Below are 19,935 nucleotides of genomic sequence, written 5' to 3' on the forward strand. Positions count from 1 at the left end.
TCGCTTCCTACACGGGTGCCCCGTGTCGGTGCGAGCGTCGACCAAAGGTCAGAACATACGCAAAGACGAGATGTCTCGTGGCAACCTGCATGGCAAGCGGCGCGTTACCCATAACCGCGCTGCGCTCTCTTTTCCGGATTGCCTTCGCGGCGGATGGGCGGCCGCCGAAAAGCGAAAGTAGGCGCTCGCGTCGTCACGAGCGACCGGGGCGTCCCGAATAAACCGCTCTGCCAAGAACAATGGTGCCGCGGCCCGATTCGCTGCGGCGTCGACCTTTTTTTTTTCGCCTGAGCAGCCGCCCCCTGCAGCGCCACAGACGTAACAGGCCTGTCCGGTCCGACCTGGCGGTGTAATTACTCTCTTCACCTTCCCACTGACTTGCCGGTAGACGGCAACGGTGCTTTGTTCGCTACGGATGTGCGCGCTCACGTAGTGACCGGCTCCGCTACAATAGCGCGAGCGCTATGCCAACCCCCTTATGCGCGTTTCCGAAGCGCGCACTGCGATGTACAGTAGGAAACGCCCAATTAGCATTTCGCCATCGACTGCAGCTGAGATAGGACAGGAGGAACACCAAGCTATATATTTATATAGGTAGACGTCTGCATAAAGTATCCCATCAGCCATGTCTTCCCCGCTAAAGTTGAAGAAATGTCGAAAATTTGGTGGTTCTATTACCACCTAAGTTGCCCCTTAAAATGCAACGTTAGATCAGGTTCATCGTACCGTACGTTATTCTTGTGCATGCTGGCTTCGAGTTTTGTCAGAACACCTGCGGGTAGTCACTACGCAGAACTGCATGTGATGTGCGATGTGTGGCACTAATTGACGAGCCGCAGGCCTCTCATCGTCGCCGCCGAGCTTAGACTTTCCCAGAGAGGTATTGAATCTTGATAGACTCGCGTGTATCGGCGCTGTACTTGATAGAAACGGCTGGGTAAAGAAACAGTCGCCTCTACGCGTCCACGAGGGCGTTTTCCGAGATTTGCTATGGGACTGGATTATATCACCAAAACGAGAAGCGAGAAAATATGTTTACCGCGGACGCAGAAAACACCAGTACATGCGATAGCCAACAGACACGGTCCTCTCTTCACCGCGTTCCTTCGGTGCTTCCTGCTGAATCTCCACCGATGTCGTCATGGTACAGTGCACACTTCTCTTCAATTGTAAGTGGAAGCACGAAAAATACAACGGTTACTAAAATGCGTTCATAACAGTATTTTCTAACTGCCGTGACCAGCGCGCACTATTATGGCTTCCTTATGAGCATCAAACGCTTGGCGTCACAAAATGAGAAACTAATTAAGTAACCCAGAAACAACGCGAAAAGCTCACAGAAATATGCTTGAGTAGCACTTGTAAGTCCAGTTGCTACGGATTCATCTTAGAAGAAATGACACAAAAGGGGACCACGCATAAACCGTCAGGACAGGCGCCAATAACAGTTTTATCGTGTTCTTGAGCTCACGAGCAGGTGGATACTTGAAGTAATTGGCAGCGGGCGAACGACGGAAGCCCCTAGTTGGATCCAATCTTTCGACAAGAGTACTTGTATTTACGTTGGCAATGGGTAGTTGCCCTGATGAGGGCGACTCCCTTGTTTAAATGTTGGCCCAAGGCTTCCCTTTTCCGACCACTTTTGATTCCTCAAAGTAAGCAGCGTTACTTGTGCCCTGTAAGCCGGCGATAGAGAGTGGATTTCTTAAGCATGAAACGCTCTTAGCTCCCGTTGACGGCGACTTTCAAGTGACCTTGGACCAAAAGCCAGAGCCGTTATCCGGGCACTCAAACGAGAACATCCGGGTAAGTTGCTGACACGGAAATTTATTCACCCGTAGGCACGCTTACAACTGTGGTATGAACGAAAAGTACAATATAAGGTACAGCACATGTAATACATCATACTTGATGTAAACAAAACAGATTAGCAAATGAAATAATAAATGGTGTCTGCTTGACACTGGCTTTGCCTCACACAACAACAACAAAACTCATTACAGCGTCCACGCAAAAGCATTATTGTCAGCCTCGAACTTATGAAAGGTACCCGGGGCACATACAGATACAGTCTGAACTCGGGCAACAGAATTGAGCATTATTCTGGCCGTACAAAGACTTTGCCTGGGGAGACGGTTATGTACCGCGTAGACCAGCGGCGAAGAAACTCGGCGCGTCACCGAGTTTGAACAACTGTTCTTCAAGATGACCCCATACTATCACCTGTAGTTTTCGCATTCTGGGGTACATTGCTCTATTTGACTGCCGAGATCGTTCTGCGATATTGCGGAAGCACCACAAAACGTAGCTGGCGCTGTAGTAGACGAGACTCGAAAACCGATCTCGGCGCTGCGGTGGCCGCACGATGGATATTCCGAACATTCTTGCAACTAGCTTCCAGAAGGTGCGTGCTACAACGCACTCCTTTACTACATGCGCGTTGGCCTCTGTTTGTGCACAATATATGCATTTATCATTCGCTGCCATATGCCAGCGTTCAAACCTGTCTCTTGTAGGTAGAATGCCCCACTGATATTGCCAATGAAAATCCTTCACTTGAGAGGGCAAATCAGGTGAAAACACGGCTGTCCATGTTTGTGTAGTAGCTGTCCGTGGAGGTACAGCTGTCTCACACAACATTTTACAAAGCCTGGAAACTGGTGTCGCACGCCACTTTGTAATTCTTAGTTGTACAAGCTGGTTTTGCAAGCGCGCAGCCGCCGCATACTGCGGTGCTGGCGTTACCGCCGTCGGAAGCAAGTTGCCTGTACACTGCGGCATAAGCGTTCGACGGTAAAGGCCCAGCCAATAAAGGAGCAGTGGCCTACCAGGGTACTCATCATCATTAAGTAGATCACTTGTACTCTTAGTGCACAAAAGCCTACCGAATGTAATTATGCACGGCAAGCTCCATCCTCCGCTGGATTTCGGCAGACGCAAGAATTGCTGCGCTACGTATTGCGACTTGTTTAGCCAGAACCATGAGAAAATAAGTGAGTTTACTACTCGTACTGTTGGTGACGGCGGGAGAGCTACCCTTGCAGCAAACCACAGTTTACTGCACAATACGTTCTTAATGAAGAAAGCCCTTTCTGCCAGCGGCAGTGGCGACGCAGTCACTGCTTCCGACTGTTCTTTAATGCAGCTGACAATGTCTCGCCACGTGTGAGGTGAAACACCACTTGTGCAAAATTTGATACCTAGTATTTGCATATGCTCGGTCTGTTTAATGTCCCCTTGTAGCGTTATTTCGGCGCGACCTAAATTTAATGCTTCACATTTTCTCATATTTATTCTGCCCCTGACATTGAAGCATATTGATTATAAATACGAAATACCTCTGCAAGACTGTCCCCAGCGAGCGCAAAACGAGATCATCCGTGCCACTAGTAAAAACTTCAAAAAATGCGGTCTCTGACCCCCAACTCTTTGTACGCGGCCGCATTACATACTCTAGTTACTGCCCAAACAAGTTACAAAAAATGTGGCTTCCGAGCTCTTCCTAATGTTTGTTCACAATATCACTCAAGCTGTAACTTCTAGTACGCTGAAGTTTCATTTGTCATTTCCAATAGCTACGTTCAATAGATACAGGGCACCATACACATCAATGTCATCTTTTGGCACTGGTTGCTTGTGCTCTTTTGAACGCCAGTGGTCCATTAGTTCCGCGGTTTTCCGTCGCCTGTATAGATGGTGCTGCACTGCGTGCCGCCTCCTTCAGGCGATTTTCTTGTTCTAGCTGGACAGTGCACTCTGTCTGCCTGGCGTTTTTCGCTGTGAGCCGTACTGAAGTAAGCCTTACAATCCCAGGACTTCAGGAAAAGTCGGTCTTGGCAGCATCAGCACTCAAGCAACTTACTTTACTCCTCTTGTATGAGAAATGCAGTGACTGCACACACGTCTATACTGATGGCTCAACTACATCAACCAGTTCCGGTGGCGCTGTAGTTATGCCAACAATGGGAATAACCCAACGGTTCGAGACTTCCCATATCACTACGTCTACAGCTGCAGAGCTCGCAGCTCTCCGCGACGCGCTTCATGTGATAAATACTGAAAATCATAGAAAATAGGCAGTCTTCTGCGATTCAAGGCCGGCCTTGCAATGTTTGCAGTCGTTTCTACGACATGGAACTCACGATCATCTCAAGTGCGAAATCGTGAAAGTTGTCCACCCCTTGAGAGAAAAAGGCCATGATATCTTATTTCAATCGATACCAGGCCATTGCGGTATCATTGGAAATGATGACGCAGATAAGGCAGCTCAGACGTCAAACAAAGAAGACCGCTGCATCCCCGTTCCTCTCTCAAGGACCGACGCTGCGAGACAACTTCGCATGCTAGCACACACACTTTCCTTAGCAGAGTGGAATACCGCACATACAAGGCGCACCAGACTGCACAGACTAAACCCTTCACTGCAACTCGGACCTCCGGCCGTACTGCACCGATGCGAAGCGTCTCTTCTGTGTCGGTTGTTGCTGGGAGTTGCCTTCCCGAAAGCTTACTCAGCACTAATTGGAATGGCTGATATTCTTGCATGTGATGTTTGGAGATGCAAGGAGAACATTGACCACTTATGGTGCCACTGTCCTCAATTTCAAGCACACAAAGACAATTTTTGTCCAACACATTGGGGAAACTAGATGATCGTCCTCTGAGTGAAAAGACAGTACCAGAGCATTGCCCCACCGATCATCGGCTAAGAAAGTAGGGAAGGCATTTTCTGCTTTCTGAGAACGTCTGGTTTGCACGAGCGGCTTTGACTCAATGACTGTCTGTGCACGTCTCTATACCCTCTCTCTCTCCCTTCTCTCTCTTCCGCTTGTCCCTTCCCCAAGAGCAGGGCAGCCAACCAGACTCTTGACTGGTTAACATACCTGCCTTCCTTATTTCCCTCTCTCTCTCTCTCTTTGCCGTGCCGCCTTCAGCCGGTTTTCTTCTTCTAGCTGGGCAGCGTCCATGTGGACCAGTGCACCGTATGGCGTGGTTCGGTGTGGTGTGGTGTAGTGGGGTGTAATGAGGTGCGCCGTTGCGAATATGCACTACATCCATTTTTAGATTGTGGCTAGTATTATCGCCAACAAATCTGCTTTGTCGGTTTCTATTTCATGCTTACATCTACTCTCGATTACGGGAGAGCGAGCAATCTTGTTATTCAGCGAGACTTGCGTAACTTTCAGCGAACAGTTATCTGTGCCATTTACCGACATTAACGCTGGACTATCAACTGAAAAAGTTGAGAAAATACAGCGTCCGTCCGTGTCTAACGCCTTTTCCTTGTGTGCGCGTCCTTTGTGTTTCGCTGGTACCCCCATTTTCAAGTTCATCATGCACCAACTGGCCCAAGAGCTTGTGCTAATGCACCTCATCTTGATGTTCTATGAAGTAGACTTAGGCAGCCCTTATGTTCTTTACAGTTGTAAAGAAATTTCAAACAAATTACAATTGTAGTAGTTTCAAAATATACGTCCTCAAAGTTTGCGATGAAATACGTTGGTGTTCCTCTAATTTCTAAGCTCCAATGCAAAATAAAACGTTTGGCAAAAAGGCAAGTGGAACAGAGTTCAGTGCCGTAATAGTCATTTTTATACACGTGCATGAAATACTAAGATGGATTTATCCAGTCACTTTCCTTCGTTCTTATGTTTCGTTTGCTTTTTAGTTTTCTTGTATGTGGACATGGGTGTCCGTGCGCCCTAAAGTGTTCTTTTTTATTACAGTTAATATTACTTTTATATTAATTTTAAACGAAGGTTATTATTTATCATTTTTTTATGTAAGTGAAGCGGAGTAGCTGGAGGCGTACTGGTTCCAATCTTTCTAGACAAACCCCATTTAATTCTAGCTGCCTAAGTGGAACGTTCGTGCATTTTTATGGCGAGGTTGAGTGCAGAATTAGCTAAAAAATTTAAAAATGTAATATTGTTTATTTGTCAGTATAAATATTGATTTACAGTGTAAGTAATCTTAACCTTTTTGAGTCATCCTGTTCAATGAGTGGGTTTGTGTTATATGCTACAAGATATATTTTTGGTTATATTATCGTTAAAGGAAACACCCGTTTTATAGGTGGTGTCCAAATATCTCCAAATATGTACAGCACCGAATAAAAGTTATTCACCACCGTTGTGTACACCACTCTCAAGCCTTTCAAAATTCGTTGGCAATTTTTTTTTATTCGGGCACGTCCCCCTGCAGCAGATTAGAAGGGAGAGCGAATATGCCTGCTGTGGTCGTGTGCATTTTGCATGCACTGAAGGAGAGAGAGAGAGAAATCGAAAATAGGAAAAATGGAGAGGTTAACTAGGCTAGCTTCCTGTCTGCTATCCTATACACGAAAAAAAAAAAGGAGAGTATAGCGCATACTTTTAAGCACAGAAGGCATGCAGGTCGCGTTAATCTGGTTGTTAAAGATACTAGGCCAGAACTTCACACCGCTAACTCTCTAAAGTATGCGACAGCATACTTCGAATGTGATGATTGTAAGATATCCACAGCTGCGCGCGTCACGGACGGCCTTCTACACTCACATTTAACAAAGTGGTGTTTCTGTACCTCGTATCACGGAAATTTGTGATTTCACGCACACTATGACGCGCCCGCGTACGCGCTCGAAACACCTCAAGTTTTCTGTAGGGAACCTCCAAAGGGTATGAAATCAGCCCATAATTCTATATAGAAATGCATGACCGATGGCGGGATCGGACCTCTATTTTTCTGCGCAGCAGCCAAACCCTTTAACCATAAAGTCACGATCGCACACATGATTCCATGGTGCCAAAGTCACTCTTTGAAACGTCCGGCGCTCGTTTTCGTGCCAGTTTGTCGCATTTTTTCTCTCGTGACAGCTACCGCTTTCAGACGCTGTGTTAGCCTGCTGTGCATTTAGGACCGGCCAATATTTTGCGCCAGAGGAACGTGATACATCCAAAGCGGGTGAAGTCCACCCATGATGCTATCGCATTAACCTCTCGCGAGCTCTCGCGAGCGTCGCCGACCTCGTAGAGTCTCTCGGAATATCGCGCTACTTTACTGGACTCGCCGATCTCGCAATGCCGCAGCGAGCATACTTGCTACCGAACACGAAATGCTGCTGACACGCTTATCTTTGTCCGGTGACCATTTTTCACCGGCTAACAACAACTGTTATCGATCTGCGCAAGACACGCCTTTAATGTATCTGAACTTTCTGAAATGTTTTCGCCGATCCTGTAGCGAATGAATCTGGTCTAACCAGATTGCGTGCGCGGCGTGAATAGTGGTGTGCATTCTGGAACGCGCGCGAGCACAGGCGATTACGTCGGAATATGTGCTGAGTCACGCATAAATAGCCGACGACCTTGACCCGTAGATCTCGACTGCCGACGATCGTGGCCACTGCTATCGTTTTGCTCGTACTTCACCCGTACTTATGGGCACAAGTTCGCCCAATCAAGAGTTAACTCACGCCTTTGGTAGCGCCTTGTTTTTCACCGTCAAGACAACGTGACATAACGCAAACAAGGACGAACACATTTCCTGTGTCGCTAATCGATCCGGAATCGAACCAACCACTGCGGATTCTAAGCTCAGGAATTGAATCGACCACCGCGGATTCTAAGGCAATCGCTCTATCTAATAGCCTGCCAGTACACGAACACAGCATGTACTCAGATGACCAGGGGCCCTATATAACGTAAACCTATTCCAATTTGTTTTTATTCAAATCTCACGACGTCAAATATACGTAACCACCGACGCAAGCTTCGGGTGGTAACCGGCAGCGTTGTTTGAACAGCCGAATCAAGCGCACTTCTCGTTTATAGCATGTCCTTTTATTTTGCTTTCAAAGCGAGCGAAAAGCATTGCCTACATTGAGCAGCTTTTTCTTTATCGATTTGGCTGAGACGGAGGCGAGAAGCACGCTGAACTGGAGAGAGTTTCGGTGGGCCCCGCCAGCGCTGTGAAAGTGGATAAGCGGATGGGGAGGGCAGTGACGGCGTCTGTGATTGGTCCGCTTCCGCTTACTTAGCCTGTGGTGGCTGTTCGAAAATCGCGGCGGCGTGCAACGGAAGGTAAGAAATGCCGCTGAAACGGATCCTCGGCAAAGCAGAGTTGGCGTAGCAGTGTCGTGTACGTGCTGAAAGGGCTCGATAACGTTACACTGCCACGCACATTTTGTTACTACACGCAGCTTGACAGGCCCCGGACCCCGTCAAGCTGCTTCAAGGCAGCTTTTTGTCCCCGGCCTTTTTCTCTTGGAGAAATAAATGAATCTTGAATCTAGATAAATCCATGTTCCCTGGCAGCTCCGACTAGCCAGTGCCACAGCAATCGGCGAGCAGTCATCTTCCTTTCGCAACGGTGCAGTCTCCGGCTATTCAGAAAAAAAATCAGTTTTGATCGGCGTATAAACGCGTCTTCAACGCGTACACATTACTATGACGCCGTGAGGTCTCGCAGTTTTGCGATGTCGCGCGACAGATAGGCAAGGTATATGCGCAGCCCAAAAATGTTTGACCAATGGTGACAGGTGAAAAGGCGTCCTTTTCGCAAATGGCGAAGAAGGCGTCGAATGACAAATTAATATTTTCTTTCACAGTCTAATCATACATAATCAGTGCGCACATACCATATCGCGGTTTTCTTGACGTCGCGTGACATACAGGCGCAGCGGATGGTCCCCTGAAAGTGTTTGACCAATCGTGGAGAGCTTATTGGAATAGAAAAGTTTAGAATAGCTCCACGTTATAACGCCCCAGCTGCTGCTTTCAAGTCTGCATTAGCGGCAGGTACCAGAAAAATGCTGCCCCGGCTGTCCTTTTTCTCATAGTGGTCCTGTATAGCGTGTTACTGGTGTAAATGTCTATATACGCCTGACAGATTAGCACTGAGTCATCTGCAGTTTCTGTTCCGTTTGTTGTTGGAGGAAGATGTACGCAGAAAATGGTAGATAATCGTCAAACAGCCGGCGCTGTAAACAAGCTAGTGGGTCGTTTAGGACGAATGCACGCGCCGGCAGTTTATTCACTAGTCTTGCCACACATCGAAGTCTAAGTTCATGCAAGTAGCGGTTAACGAGAAGGATATGCACCGATTTCGTAGGCAATCATTCTGTGCACCACCCCACTTTTACCGACTCTCTTAACTCAATGGGTGCAAGAATTGAGATGAGAACACGGACTGACGTCAAATTAATACCGCCGACGGTTGGGGCGTAGAGGCGCCTACGCTAGCTCACCTGCGGCGTCGACGCTTCCCGCCCATATAGTTCTGAAGTCAGCCGCTTTAATGCGGCTCTGTCTAAGCCTTAACTCTGTGCGGCATTATACGGCTGGAAATGGGTTAATGTATGCGAACGCACTTCTTTTTCCCACAGCGAGGACAACAGTGGGCGACCGGTGCACGATCGGCGCGCAAACGTTTGAAGCAAGCTCTGCATTCTCTCCTGAACTCACAGCTCGAGTTTCCATTTCGTCGCCTCCAACAGAGTTCACAGCGACCGCCAGGTCATATTTCAGCAAACGTGAAGCGTGAGAAGCTCACCGTAACTGAGTGCGGTCAATTAATTAGGCGCAGCCCTCCAGAAGCACGACTCCGGGTGCTCGAGTCTTTGTCGAGGTGTCGGCCGTTGTGTGCCGGCGATCATTAGGGCCATGGGGTACGAAACGACCTCTGAACAGAACAAAGTGTTCAGTAAAGGCAAGAAAGTCGCGCTTACGTTGATGTTGTGTTGCAATGAAAAGTAAAAGCTTAGCTGTGGCAAAAAAGAAATCAATGGAAGGGCAAGTGAAAGAAACCATCATGAGAGTCTGCGGTATACATATACACGGAGTGTCGAGGGCCTAAAGACTGCACTTTCACAATGCTAGAGTTAAGGATTCTGGCAAAAAGTTTTGATTCCAGCGCGCGGTTTCTTTTTCGCTATGCCGTTTCTCAGTTCGCCGAATCGCTGCACACAGGGTGTTATGCATCGTTAAACTATGTGACATCACGGGACTTTGGTTATCAAAAGTCACGATGCCACCGCGGTGAAGCTCTGAATAGTGCAAATTCCCTTTATAGTCAATGATGCGTGGCTATAATTTTATTTGCAGCATAGGTGTACTCCTTGACATGACGTCCTGTTAGTAGTTATGACGGCGATGTGTAGAGTTGGCCCTCGTGTCATTGAGACACGAGGGCCAACCATTACGACAAAGCGCCGACAACGCGAACAGGTGTCGCAAGGGGCGGGATGAATTAGAATGACATATATTTAAATGTGGATGTAAAGTGTACCAAAACCAATGGTTGCGTAGGTTATGCAATGCTGGTATATGAACAGTTCTAGCTAAAATCATATACTTCGCGCTGCTTGGCAAAAGAGTATGCAGACTACTGTACTCAGCAACCGAACTAAATGCTAACCACGTAGTGCGTGGTTTTTGTTTGCGTTGTCTAGCGAATGGGCGAAGGCGCAGCAATGTACTACCGACACTGACGTCTTCAGGAACGCCAACTCGTGGCACTTGACAGTTGGTCGTCCATCTTGCGTCCTTCGCTTTTTGCACCGCGGGGCAGACACGAAGTCTCGGCGATGTGTTGCCGTTCTATCTATGTCTTCCCGCCAATCTGGGTCAATGAGCAGTCCACGGTCTAATGGGTGTCGGATCGCTGTGTGGAGGGTTCGAAACATCTACCGGGCCAACTTGGGCCACTGGGTATGTGTCAGTGCGCGTCTATTGCCGCTTTTCAACGAACCTCTTCTGACGCCGACTCGGAGCTCCCGGTACGTGCCACTCGGTCGTTCCTGATCGTTGGTGAATCTCTTTGGTATAGAAATTGGGTCACCGGCTGTGTGCCAATATAGTTTTTGGCGTTCTTCAACGAACCTCTTTGACGTTAGCTTGGGTAACTAGGTATGTGCTACTGGGTGTGCGCCGGTCTACAATGACAAAAGAAAAAAACGATTTTTAGGCTTCTCCGGTGCTCGGTGGAATCGAACCTGCGCCAGGCGTGAACTTTACACTTATTTACAGTTACTTTACGCTACCTGACTAAATCACGCAGGCTAGGTGACTATGTGTCATCGCTCCGCTTCAAAGGTGATGCCATTAAATCATCATCATCATCAGAAGAAGAAGCGCGAGAGAGGAGCCCGACTGCATGCACGTTTCGGCGTTGGCTATACGGTGTGCCGCTACATTGCTCCAATGCTAATTACATTATCGTCGTCATTCATCGTGCGATGGGTTTTGAATTCTTTTTTCAGGAATCTAGAGCATGTTGCGTTTGTTGCCGGAACAACGGCAATAGAAAGAACAACGTCGACAACGACCCGGCTGCGAGTGCAGCCAGCAATTCCTTCAGTGTCACTGGAACGTAGTATTAATTCCACTAAACAAAATGATGCAATAGCATTAGCGGGACCGTATACTACTACGGTTTGAATACTAGTACGCATTTTTGTTGAAATGAAATGTGTTTGTGTATTTTTGTATCCGCAACAGCGATCACAATGCAACAAACAGGACATGCACATCAGAGGCATTGCTTTTCTCCCCCTTAGCCGGCTGTCCCCTTATTTATTTATTTTATTTATTTTATTCCGTACTGCCAGCCTGTTTTAGAGGCCCTAGGCAGGAGTGGGATATACATAAAGGCTTCAAGAGCCAATAACATGTGAAACACAAGAAAGAAAAAAAAGGAGAGAAAAAACAAGAAAGGTGGAAACAAGCAAAGCGTCATCTTGGTACAATGCAAAAGAAAGAAACAACAATAACAAGCAAGGAAGATATCAAAGAGTTCTGCAATACAGCACATGATTACGCAATGGCTTATACACACACACACACACACACACAAAGAAATTAACGGTGCCCTTAACATGATATGATCTATATCACATAGTGTATGGATTAGGATAGAATTCGTGGGAAACGTTTCGGTTCATAGATTAATGAGTGCGTGCATGAAGGACGATATGGTGGAGCTTTGAAGAACGCTTTCAGGCAGGGCGTTCCAGTCATGGATGGTTCGGGGGAAAAAGGACTGCTTAAATAATGTGGTATGGTGCGAATACTCGTCTAACCTGAATGAACGTGATGAACGCGTTGGGCGCCGGCTACAAGGGGTAATATACAATTTTTTATCTAGTTTTACATGCTCCTGATGAATTAAATATAACATTTTGAGCCTGTCTCGATACCGTCTTGCCTCTAGGGTTTCCAGGTTCGCCTGCTGTAAAAGAGCGCTAACTGATGCATGACGGCGGTAGGAATTAAAAATAAACCTGACTGATTTCCGCTGTATCATTTCAATCACATTTATGCTTGCTTGGGCGTAAGGATCCCAGACAGGAGTAGCGTACTCTAACAATGGTCTGATGAAAGTCTTGTATGCTAATAATTTTATATTACATGTAGATTTAGCCAAGGTCCTCCTGAGGTATCCAAGCTTATTCATGGCTTTCTTTTTAATGTGAGCTACATGACTATTCCACCTAAGGTCCGACGTAATTACTAAACCAAGGTATTTATATTCTGTAACAGAGGATAAGTTATGGCCATTAATGCTGTATACAAAGGGTAACAGCTTCTTTTTGCGTGTAATGGTCATTGATACTGTTTTTGTTAGGTTAATGTTCATTTGCCACTCTAAGCACCAAGTCGCTATTGCTGATAAAGATGAATTTAGGATCGTCTGATCTGCCTCGCTGTGAATTTCATGATAAAGTACGCAGTCATCTGCAAACAGTCGAATTTTAACTGGTATATTATTCACTATATCATTGATAAAAACTAGAAAGAACAGAGGGCCCAAGACTGATCCCTGTGGGATTCCAGATTGCACATCGGATAAGTCTGATTTCGCATCATCAACAATGACTGTCTGTCGCCTGCCCGTAAGATACGCCTCAATCCAGTGAAGTAGTTGCTCGTTTTTGAGAATAGGTTTTAACTTTGATAACAACTTATATACGCTTGACCACAGCAGCACGTGAAATACCACAGGAAAGACAGTAACACGTCGCTACGATAAAAAAAAATCCAAGGATAAATAACTGAGCAGGACACATTCAATTAAACACCATCAGGGACATTTCTATGAGCCTCCTATATCTCTGCTCAAAAAAAAAAAAAAGGCGAATATTGGATATATTATACTATCTTTTGCTGTTCAATATAGAACTCTTGTTTTGCTTTTTCTTCAACAGTCTTGCAATGGATCCCACTGACAGCTAACCTGAGCTCATTCATTTCATATAGTCTTTACGAGAGTACAAAAGACCGTTCTATCTCACTGAGTCCCATACCCTTTTTGCACAGCACTATACGCCTGCAATTGAACTGGTATTTATTTACAGTCTCTCGTGGCAGTAATACAGCGCCCGTGCTACAATTTAACTAATCAGCCGAATTTAATTGTTATGAAGCTGAATTCGTTTCTTATTTTTGTTTGGTAGATATTCGGTAGAGCGAACGCTTTCAAAATTTGTCGTGCGCGGGTGAAGAAAATGTTTCGCACGCGTGCGGAGAACAGATGCAAACGCCGGTCGGCACACACCCGCATGCACTAAATCGTAGTCGCGCCGGACTGATTGGACAGGCGTGACACAGAGTGTTAATGAGTGACGAAGGGTGTGAATGGAGTCGATGGATGTGAGTGTGAAAAGGAGTGAGTACCGGCGAGGTTTAGTAGACGTGCGTACGAACAGAAGTGCCGGTTAATGTGAGTACGAATGAAATTTGGTGTCGGTGATACCGAGCAGGGGTGGTCAAGTGCGCGAGTATGTATGCGAGTGCCGGCGACTGGGAGTAGATGCCAGTATGAACGCGATTGGGTAAATGGGAGTGGAGTTGACCGCGAGTGAGTGTTGGTGAGTAGGAGTGGGCGCGAGAAGGAACGTGACTGAGTGACGATGAGTGTGAGTGCACATAAGCGTAAGTGAGTACATAGTTGGAAAAAAAGTATTGGCGAGTGAAGCATGCGTGAGTACCGGCGTAATCTGCCGAATTATAGTGACAAATAGGCTGATTCACATTAGCCACACGGAACCAGGCAAAATCAAAAGGAAGGCGAACATTTGCAAGTAAAAGAAAAAAGGACCGAACAGCAACCGAACGCAGAGCAAGCAGTAGCGTCAGGTTCTTGACGTATCAAGGATCCCGCCCAGTTGCTACTAAGCAGCTTGTGAGTCTGGTAGCGAAACGCGCGAGTCCTGTAGAAACTGCTGTTTCCTTACTTGTTGAATTTTGTGTGGTTAGTACTTCATTCAAATGCTCCCCATTTAAGGAATCGGCGATCAAAACATATTTTTATTTATATTGTCGTTCGTCCCTGTTAGTAATACTTTTCTCCAAGTTAGTTATTTTACAGCTTTTTACAAAAGTCGAAAAGTGGATAGCAGGCTTTCGAATACGAAGTTTCTTATTGAATTTTTTAGTTTAAATTAGAAAAGGGTGAAAATAAAACAACGATTTATATGTGGTGTACCCGCTTGCTCTGTAGAGAAAACTTGTCAAAATTTCACTTTATGTAACACTTGTTCAGTGTCGGATAGTGTCGGGTGTCGGATTTAGTACGCTTAGTACGTTTTTACTTAGTACGATTTAGTACGTTTTAGTACGCAGCAAAAAAAAAAAAAAAAATGACGCTTTCGACTCTTTACAACGTCTGTTGGGATCACCGTTTTATTATTCACTGAAAATTATTCTCTTCCCGTGCCTAACCCTATGCATGATGCAACGGACCGGCGTTAGCGTTTCGATTCGCCGGGATGTCCAGCGCGATTATTCGGTCGCGTGTTACGTCACAGCCTCGCATCCGCATAAATGAGGCAAAGTACAACGAACTCCGTGCAAGCGCCAACTGGCGCTGTACTCACCGGGCGAAGTTCTTATCCGCTCGTCCTGGTTACGTAATCCTCGGCGGGGGAGCCGGCACACATGCAAACGGACACTCAAATGCGCCTCCGGAAAGTGCAAGTTGCAGGGAAGACACCAGGCGGGCCGAGCGTCGGTCTTGCGGTTTAATCCTCGCAGAGCTGAAATAGCCCCAGATAAAACCGTGTAGTCGAACAACCGCGAGTCAGTCACGAAGGCGCGAGAAAATCCGCAGCACCTGTCGTCGGGTCCAGTCGCGATCTCACAGCGCCGCAAGCGATACAGCCCGCCGCACGTGCACTAGCGCGCACACCGCGTTCACCGGCAACGCGCAGCCGGCAGCAGCAGGAACGAGCAGCGGCACTCTTCCATCCGGAAGCGGGGCGAGCCGGAGAAAAAACGGAACCGGTCGAGTTCCGAAGTCGGCGTTGCTCACGCCGTGCCGTTTTTCCAGAGAGCGCAAAAGCGGCGCGCGACTTACGCCGCCATTCTCGTAGCACACGCTCCCTTTTGCCGCGATTGGGCAGTTTGAACGGCAACGCGACCCCGCGCTTCAGCACGTGAACCCGACGTCAACAAAGACGGCCAAGAAGCCCGGCACGTCATCCTACGTCACACGCAAAGCGACCAGTGGGAAGATTGGTTTCGGTTTCGGCTCGGTGCAACTGGGTCAGAGCGCTCGCTTTCGGTTTGAAACGCGGTGGCGCCACGGCTGGGCTCCTCGGCGTTTTCGTGCGTCCCGCCAGAACTTTCCGTTTTCTTTATTTTTTTCGTTTTCGTATTAGCGCGCACGTGACGCCGCCGATGAGAGGGAGAGCAAGGAGAGAGGACGTTTCGGCGCGATGCGCCGAGGAGGAGAGGCCAACTCTTTGGTCTCGTCGCTTGTGAGAGCGCCGCGTGTGCGCGCGCGCGCGCTACAGCAGGCGCGGCGGCCGGTCGGTCGCTAGGTTGCAGGAGCAAAAAATAGCGGGCGACGTTTCGGCTCTGCCCGACCGGAAGGAAAGGAGGAGAGCGGCCGGGCTCAGGAAGGGAGCCGGCGGCACCTGCCTATTTTCTAGGTCAAAGTGGCCACCGTCGCCACCGCAGTGGGCCCCTCTCTTCTTCTTCTGACAGGCTAATTCTCTTGCTTCCACCCTCCTCACCTTCACGGAGGAAGGTGAGTAGCGAGGGGACCCGGAAACTGGGGTCTTCCTGACTCGGAACCAACGGGGGAAAGGGAACCAGAGGGGCCCGATTGTTGGCTCGCGCGACCTCTTTTGTCTCGTCGCACTTTCTTCGGCGACCGCGTTTTTTTTTTCCTCTCGCTACCTTCGCCATTCGTTGTTTGTCTTTGTTTTCGAACCTCGTTTCTGGTTGTTTCTTCTCTCTCCCCTTGCCCCGGTGTTCTAAACCCGTTTTCTTTCTTTCTTGTTCTTCCAGCCTCCAGCGTGCTTTTCGTCCGTTCTCGATTGCCTATTTTTCGCGCTCTCTTTCGCGCTCCCATCTTCTCGTGTCCAGTGTATGTCGGCCGACGAAGCTTTATTCTTCGCCTCTCTCCTGGCCCTGTCCGCCGTAGTAAGGGCACCCAGAGTCGTCTTCTCCGCGAGGTCTTCTCTGCCTCGCGCTTACTTGCGTTTTCGTCCCAGCTCCCCACAGTCGTCGCTGCGGCCTTTGTTTAAGCGTCACGGCGGTCCCCCGGCAACAAGAAGCTGCGCTCTCCTTTCACCAGTTTATGTAATTTCTAACCCGTAAGAAAAATAAAACAGCTTGTGACAGAGGGCAAAGGAAGAAAGACGTCGGAAGCTATCATTTGCAACGATGAAATGTATTAGGAAAAAATACGGCATGGAATCCCAAAAAGAAAGTGCGATGGGACCATGCCATTCGATTGTTAAAAAGAAATTAATGTTCTTTTTCCTTTTTAGGAAACGTTCAGCCCGCCTATCACTGTTCGAATTAAGTCACCTTGCAGGTATTTCACTTCCGACATCGGCGAGCTCTCTCTTCATTGTGTCGCTTAAGTCATTGTGAAGTCGATTTGCTGCCGAGTGGCATAACCTGTGTTTAATGACAATGGAGCACGTTGCTTGTTATGCCATGCTTGTTGAAGATCTGGTCACGTTTAAAGTGCTGCTTTTCTTGTCTTTTTTTTCCTTATTGTATTAGCTAGCACCAATGTAGCAGTCTAAATGGGCGAACAGCCACCGAAAGTCACTGCATTCACTGTCTCAGATCAGATCAGATGACGAATCGTGGAAAAGCTCCTTTATCTGCCATCAAGTTCATAAAAAAACCTGCTTCCTACTGTATCTATGAGAGCTGATTCTTTGTGCAGTGTACTGTTTCCCCCTCGAATTTCCACCCTGTTCACGCTAATGGTTTTTAACGCAGTCGGATTTACTTGTTTTTCGACTCAAGTCTGCAGGCATCATCATCTACAAATTTGAAACACGACTTACCCCACCACTGGCACAACTGTCATCGTGCTTAAATGATGCGGAGGCATGCCGTAAATCTTTTCCTAGCCGTACAGAGATTTCAATGGCCCGGATGGGGCGAGAGTGATCTTTGCAATGGAAACAACTCAGGTAAAAATAGATGTAGTGGACGCCACAAGGCGCGCTCCTATAACAATGTCTTTGAAGGCTAATATCGGGAGCTTCCGAAGCTTTTTATTTCTTCTCATTCACATAAATCACGTTCTATGGACTGGACGGACTATGGTTAGAGGGGAAATTGGAAGGGAAATAGTTTTCTTTATCATAAACAATCATCCCGAAATTTTGAGTTCTAGCGCTTGTTGACAGCACGACGTCGAATTGAAAGTATCCAAAAAATTACAGTTGTCGTGGCAATAGAAAATGAAAAACCAAGCAAACGATGACTCGCTAATCCTAGCGTCCTCCTCATTAGGCCTAGCAACTTCGTTATAAACGAGGGCATACTTGCTCTGTAATTTGCAAATTTAGACAGCATGGAAGCCTGCGAAGCAGAATAATCACCATAACAGCAAAAAAGAAATGGGGGGGGGGGGGGCGACATCATTTACGTAAAGCGGGCGGATTTTTTATCCATCCATCGCTCCATGGAGGGCTGCATGTTTCGTGTTGGGCGCCTCGGTTGATCGCAGAAAACCGCTCATCAGAGATAAGCGGGCGCTACAAGACTGCTTGATAATCAGGGGCTTATCTCGCATGCCTCATATCCGTCATCTTTCCGCCTTATGCTCACGCACGTTTCTCCTCTGGACAAAATAACCACCCGAGCGTTTTTAACTCCCCTCAAATATATTTTCTTTGACAGATATATCGTAATTCAACCCGAATACTTGTAGAAGGAAACATCACTCCGTACAAGTTCCCCTCTTTAATGCTGAAAGGCCCTGCAGGACGCGAAGGTAGAAAGAGCTCATTAGATATAAAATATGAAAACCCAAGGTTTTCATAACTTCACGGCACCGTCGGCCGGTACGGAGTGCACCTGGGTAGCGAGCATATTGACCCTTCTCGCGGCAATCCCGTGGGCACTTCCATGTTTGATCACGTGGTGACGCGTCCATTGCTTGCCTCAACTTCCTCTGTTGCCACCGTGTTTACAATAGGTTTGTATGGCGCCTTGGGGCTTAACAAACCTGTTTCGGTAGATATCGCACACGGTGATGGGAGGACGAAACGAAGCTTTGGCCACAGCTTCAGAGAACACGCAAAAGCGCTGTCGGAGCTTATCAAGCCATGTCAAAACCACGCGAGCAGCCTATATCGCGCTTGTTCTAAAAGCGGGGCCAAACATGTATCCCAAGCTATCCAAACTTTCCGCTCATAAATTGAACCATGCTTGTGTCTTGCTCTTCGTTCTTTATTTGTCAAATATTTTGAAGCAGCGGCTAGTAACATTTCTGACTGCCTCGGTGCGGTCACTTTTTATTATTTTCTGCCTAATCGCTGGCGAGTGTACTCACTTCCGATAGATTTGTCCTTGCTGCGCACAATACTTGAAACGTAGCTGTTTTGTACCTTGTAATAAGCTGTAGCAAATATGTATTATCGCTAGTATTTAGCTTACTCTTGGGGGCCGTCACGATAAAGTCTGCTTGGACGATTCGTGGGCTATCGGTGTAGTCCGTCATTTATTGCGCGTACATGATGCGCGTATATTCAACTGGGCGCCCATTCACTCATTGGCATGTTGGCGATATTGTGGGCGTAAGTTTCCGTGCCAGTTGGGGTGGATGTGTGATACTGTGCGCGAAACTTACTATGACAGGAAACAGCGCTACGCCCTTCGTCATTGTTTAGCGAGCGGTACTCACTTTTGACGACGTCCCGGGGCCGAAGCACTTTTATTGCGAAAGCAATACTGCTCGCACTTTCGGCCCATCGGTGGTCGTGGCGCCTCCTTACGCAGCTGCGCGTCACGTGACCGTGTGACGTCACGCCAGATCGAGAGACGGGGCCCCAGCTCGCGGCATCGATGGTGAAGGCGAAGCCTTGCGCGCTGCTGCTGTGGCGCTACCGAGAGAGGGCGCTCGCTGGTGTGACGTCACGCCAGACCGAGAGACGGGGCCCCAGCTCGCGGCATCGATGGTGAAGGCGAAGCCTTGCGCTCCTCTGCTGCGGCGCTACCGAGAGAGGGCGCTCGCTGGTGTGACGTCACGCCAGACCGAGAGACGGGGCCCCAGCTCGCGGCATCGATGGTGGAGGCGAAGCCTTGCGCGCCTCTGCTGCGGCGCTACCGAGAGAGGGCGCTCGCTGGTGTGACATCACGCCCTTGGGTTCAGCGGGAGCAGTGGTAAAGCAAACAGGTCCGCAATAGACATTAGTAAGAGGCGATTGGAGGATTGGTGGAAGAAAAGTAGGGAAACGACAAAAGACGGAGACGTACAAAAGCACAATTCGCAATAGGGGATTAGAAAGTTTGGACGCGGTAGTTCATAGTGTTTTTTTTTCTTTTTTCATTGGTTAACCTAGGTAGGATATTAGGCAGCATAGTAGCAAGAGCTTGGTGGCGCAACCCACCGCCCCGTTCCAAAGGGGACGCTCATAACATCCGTCCATCCATTCCATCCATCACGCTAGGAGGATAAATGGGGCTACAGCTCGGCTCC

General features: G+C 47.9%; 1 protein-coding gene across 1 annotated transcript in view; it reads right to left on the reverse strand.

Annotated features, from left to right (window-relative positions):
• LOC126529736 (uncharacterized) overlaps positions 1–15,407 on the reverse strand; it is a 396,708-nt gene extending 381,301 nt beyond the window's left edge. Inside the window, exon 1 of the mRNA XM_055069944.1 lies at positions 14,855–15,407. The gene's annotated coding sequence lies outside the window, so the exon portion shown is untranslated. The remainder of the gene's footprint in view (positions 1–14,854) is intronic.
• Between the last annotated feature and the right edge of the window lie 4,528 nt (positions 15,408–19,935).

Source organism: Dermacentor andersoni, chromosome 9 (genome assembly GCF_023375885.2).
Source record: "Dermacentor andersoni chromosome 9, qqDerAnde1_hic_scaffold, whole genome shotgun sequence".
NCBI lineage: Eukaryota > Metazoa > Arthropoda > Arachnida > Ixodida > Ixodidae > Dermacentor > Dermacentor andersoni.